The sequence below is a fragment of the Alligator sinensis genome, unplaced genomic scaffold (assembly GCF_000455745.1).
Source record: "Alligator sinensis unplaced genomic scaffold, ASM45574v1 scaffold596_1, whole genome shotgun sequence".
Classification (NCBI taxonomy): domain Eukaryota; kingdom Metazoa; phylum Chordata; order Crocodylia; family Alligatoridae; genus Alligator; species Alligator sinensis.
In genome coordinates this window covers 3147073-3152528 of record NW_005841967.1, presented here as the reverse complement: position 1 = coordinate 3152528, position 5456 = coordinate 3147073, and positions in this window count along the sequence as shown.

Genomic DNA, 5456 nt, shown 5'->3' with positions numbered 1-5456 from the left:
CCCCCCCCCCCCCCCACACACACTTCTGGAGTATGTTGTGCTCTCTTCCTTTCTGTGCGCAGCTGAATTGGACAAATAACTTAATGTCCATTTTGCTGGAAAGGGTTCTGACTGATTTTGCCAATGTTCTTTGCCAATGTCATAATGCAATTATTTTTAGCTGTTTTTGAAGTTAGTTCTTGATCCAGAGTGCAGTGACATCAATTAGAAGACCCTCATTAACTCCAGGGGGCTTAAATGAAGCCCTTTATTTAATAGAACAAGTCTCCTGACATATTTGTGATATACAATTTCCAGAGGGCCAGGAAAACCTAGCCCATCCATCCTTCTGTAGCACTGGACATGTCTACATATACAACTAAGTCAAAGAAATACACTCTGGTGCTTATCATACCAGAGTTTTTGTTTCTACGGCACCGCATTTACATGTGTGTCTGGGAATTCAGCATGTTGAGCCAGGTCAGAGCAGCCCCTGCTGGCAGGGGGCCCAGAAGCTCAGCCTGCCAACCCAGGGCTGACACAACCCAGCTCAGCGTGCTGTAGAGGGGCTGCTGGGGCACGAGACTGCTCCCGTGCAGGGCTAGCCAGGAGGCAGCCCCCGCACTGAAGTATCCTTGTGCCCTAGCCAGCCCCTCCAGTGTCTATACATGTGTTGCCACGGAGTTAACTAGTTTACTCCCACCTAATAGCACTGCATCACTTTATGTGTAGACACAAGACATTTACTACAGAGTTAGTCAAAGTTAGTAGACACACCCACTGAGTACTTTCTTCAACAAATCATAATGGAGTCAAAAATGACCATACTTGCAACTCTACAAAAACCAAACTACAGTGAATTAATCAAGTGGCTTCTTACCCTGGCTGAAATACTGAATAAGAGAGAGAGAGACTCTTATTAATATTTCTGTTCTAGAAAGTGGGGAGGTGTGCAGCCTCTACCTATAAGAAGCATGTATGTGCTTAATTATGACTCTGCTACTCTTTCAGGCTGTTCTGTCCAGTTCTCTCCTGTAAACATAGTTACTGTCTTGTATGAAACACTCTGGTTTCTATAATGTTATGCAAATAAGTTGATGAAGCAATATGTTAGAACTGCGCGAAGCTTCAGGTGCTGACTCAATTTGGAGAAGATTCGGCCCAATTTGGAGGCCGAATCTCTAAATTTTAATTGGTCTCCTGATTCAATTCAAAGGTCCAAATCGATTCGAAGCTCTCTGAATCAATTTGGCAAAGATTCAGACAGCCTTGGAGATTTAGGCAGTCCCCACCCCTGCTGGTAAGTAAGGGGTGGAGAGGGATGGAGGAGGGGGAGGGAACCATGGAGGACCCCCTGAACACTCTCCAACCCCCGCCTGCTCTCCCAGCTCCACCCCCCCCCATAGCTGCCCCACCCGGCCCTAGCTCTTTAAAAAAAAAAAAGCCCCCACTCACCGGCTAATGCCAGGCAGGGAGGCAATTCCCACTGGCCCCCCAGTGCCCTACACTGCATGAGGGGCTATGTCACAAGCCCCCCAACCCCTACCCACTCTCCCAGCTCCCCCCCCCCACATGGCTGCCCCACCTGCCCCAGCTCCTGGCTCCTTAAAAAAAAAAGCCTCGAACCCACTGACTGCTGCAGCAGCTGTCAGAGCTTCATTCAACATGGAGCAGTGGAGAGCAGCGGGGATCGCCTCCTCCCCCACCTGGCAGCAGCCAGTGAGTTCTGGGCCTTTTTTTTTCAAAGAGATGGGAGCTGGGGTTGGGCGGGGAAGCCATTGATGGGGCTGGGAGAGCGGGCAGTGGATGGGGCTGATTCAGCCAATTCGATGGCAGCTGAATCCCCAAATCAGATTCGGCTGAATCGATTCAGGACAGTGTTTCGCATCACTGAATTGAATCACTGTCCTGCGAATCGGCCAAATCCAAAGTGAATACTAGCCACTTCGCACAAGCCTACAATATATATGATTTTAAGGCACAGAGTTTCATTAGGAACAAAATAATATAGGGAAATGGCTTCATATTCATAGGTATTTTTTATATATATAAAATGTGCTGTCATGACCAGGAATCCAGGTTTTCCATTTCCCACGCAAGAACGTAGTAAACCACAGATTTTACCTTTTACTGGATGCAAATGCAGATTTCTCATTTTACCAGAGAAGCCTGCAAATTTTGCAGTTTTGGGATGAGCCCTCTGCAGGTTGGCAGATTTCCATCCTGCAGGGGGCTAGGAAGAAGTGGGAGGAGGGTAGTCAGGCAGGGGGTGCCATGTGCATGTATATGAACATGGCCTCAGGCAGCCTGGAGAGCAGCTTCTGCAGGTAAGTATGGGGGGAGGGGGAATTGAGCCCCTGTAGGGAGGGAGGGAGGGAGGAAGGGAATTGAGCAGGGCTGGGGCTGGGGCTGCTGCCCAGCCACGAAGTGCTTGGGGTTTGGGGCCCAGGTCCACAATGTGTGGCTGCAGGGCCCCAGTGTGGGGAAGGATGGGGCTGCAGATGGCTCATCTGGAGGGCAGGAGGGGGGCCACACTGGCTCCCTGCTGCTGCATGCACTCTTGGGGGCAGGGGGGACCTGCGCCCCCCAGATCTGTGCATGGGATGGGTGTGGGGGTGGGCTACCTACTGCAGGCTTGGGCTCCTGCCCTGCTGCTGTTCCCCATGATGTCCTCACCCTGGCGGGTGCAACCTTGTGCCATAGGGCGATGCAGAGAAGCTGCCTGCTACTGTGAGCTCCGTGCTACCCTAGTGATGTGCCCTCTGTGTGCATGGCAGCTTTCAGGGGTGCATCCCCTCCCCACTGCCCTCACTGCAGCTATGTGCACGGGGGGCATGTCACCAGGGCAGCATGGAGCTTGCAGTAGTAAGCAGCTTGTTCACGCAGCTCTGCTGTTCCCTGCTGGGGCAGGTCGCACCCACCAGCCTGCAGAGACCCTGGCAGCAGGGAGGGTATGGAGCTAGCCCTGCCCTGTCCAAGCCCACAGTGTGTGGCCCACCCCACACCAACCCTGTGCAGAGATGTGGGGGGGCACAGTTCCCCACTGTCTTCTGGGGAGTGCACGCCCCAGCAGCGAGCTGGACTCCCCCACCTAAGCCTGCAGCAGTGGGGGAGCTGAGAAGCAGCCACTGCCTCCTGCTGGAGGGGAGGGGGTTGCAGACCCAGGTCCCTGGCCCCATAGCCCTGGCAGCTGGGAGCCCCCTCCAACAGGGCTGGGGGGGCAGGGCTGGGGATGCTGTGAGGGGGTATCTAATTGTAATCATGTATTTGGGGGGGGGTTATCAGAGAATTTGAGATTTATTTATATTTTTTATCAGAGAATTTGTAATTTTTTTATCAAGGAAAACCAGGATCCCTGGTCATGACTGACATGACCTACCAAAAATAAATACGTAAAAATCTTCAAAACTCTATACTTATTTCAACTTACAAAACTTACCTGCTCAAACTGTGGTTGTTAGTGAACCTTTGCAAATTCCATTACCAATTACAGTTCATCAGTTTCTCACATCCTTTATGCAAATTACTGTACTCCATATCTCAATGAGTTCTATTTATAGCTGAACACTGCTTCTTTGTACTTATATTATCAAATAAAGTAACTGAGAGCAATTAACTAATGAACTAACTAAAGGCTTTTTACTTCTGGAACCATATTTTAGATTTACTTTTCAAAAGAGCAGCTGAAGATCATTTTGATCTATAAATGAACTGGACTCAAATAATTTTGGTAATCTCCCAACAGATCACTTTAAAATGTTTACTATATCTTTAGATGATGAGTTCAGACCAGTTGGCAGGCTTTGATTAGCAGAACACAAGGATGATGAAGAAGATAAAATGATATACGCTCCTACTGTATTCTTGCAACTATTTTCATGGATCTTAATGATATCATTAATATGTCATGAACATGAATGCTGCATGCCCCCAGAGGCTGGGGGGGGCACGGCGAGCTCCCACAGGCAGCGGTGATGTCGGTGGCAGGGCCATGGTGGCAGCGGCGAGCTGCCGCAGGCAGTCATCACAGTGTTATCAGTGGAGGAGGAAGAGTGAGGGGGGCAAGTACCAACAAGCAGTCAGGGACCACCCACACATGCTGCTGGCAGCAGTGGTAGAGGCCAGCAGCAATTGGAGACCAGCCACAGGTGCCGTTGGCAGCATCAGCAGCACTTTTTGCAGGGGGTGCACTGCCAATCTCAGGGGGTGCACGTGCACCCCCTATGCATCGTCAATGGTCATGCAGATCTTCTGAGTCAAATGTGATTCTGTGGAGATGAATGCCTGAAATAAAAAGCTACCCAGGAATAGTCCATTTAAATTGACTAGCGCTTTGGACACATGGCATGTACATCTGTGTCACTTATCCATATATATCATTAACACAGGTTTTTGGCAGAATAATCTTAAACTGGAGTAGAGTGACTTCTGTTACTGTAGGGCTAAACTTTATGGCTAGGAATACGCATTCAAAGAGCCTGAGCCTGAATTGATTCAATCTTTGCAAGTTAGTCTAACCTGCCTAAGTTGAACCAGTTTGCAAGTGCACAGATGGGAATGTCTGAACTGGAGAAATGCAGGCACATGCCTGCAGTGGCTCAGGCTAGAAGTTGGGGGGAACTAGAGCAGCTCCCCCCTTCCATTCCATGGTGCTGAGCTGAGGTGGGGGGTGGCCAGGCTCCAGCAGGATGCCCTGAGTAGGGAGGGGTGTAAGACTCCACCCTGTCTACGCCATTCCAGGCTTTTCCCTGCTCGCTGCTCAAGGGGTGGGGGTGTTGCCAGCCCCCAGCTAGCACTCTGAGGCAAAGGTGTGTGTGCAGTGCATGCATCTGTTCATGATACTGAGCTTTTCAATCTCCCTCTCCCTGCTTTTTCATATTGTCTGCAAACCTGGCAGGTGAGGGAGCCAGCAGGGGGCTGATAACATCACATTTATCAGCCCATCAAGAAATGGGAGACACACACACCCACCCACCCCCCCACCCACCCACCCACACACACACACACCCCATCAGCATTAACTAGCATACCACATGCCTACGATCTGTGAGGCTGGGGTCCATTCCATGGGAAATGGGAGGGAGGGGGATCCCTGTTTGAGCAGGGAGCAGCGAGGGGGTGGGAGGGCAGGGCAGAAGGAAGCGATTCAGACCCTGCTGTGCCTGCAGTATGCCCCGGAGCTCAGGCTATGAAGCAGAGGGGCAGAGCCAACTCTGTTCTCTGAAACAGACAGCATAGCCCAGGACTGCAAAGCATCTGGGATGCTGGGGGACCCTGGTTTAACTTAAACCAGGAAAAGGTCTGGGCCAGAAATTACATAAACTGGTTTGACCTAAATCAGTTAAGTCTGATACTACATTCAACCAGATTTATCTTAAACCAGTTTCAGCTATTTTGAAACTGGTTTATGTGCACTAAACTTATGTTCTGTTACAGGTTTAAACCAGTTTTTGCTCACTTAAATTGGTTCACGTGTA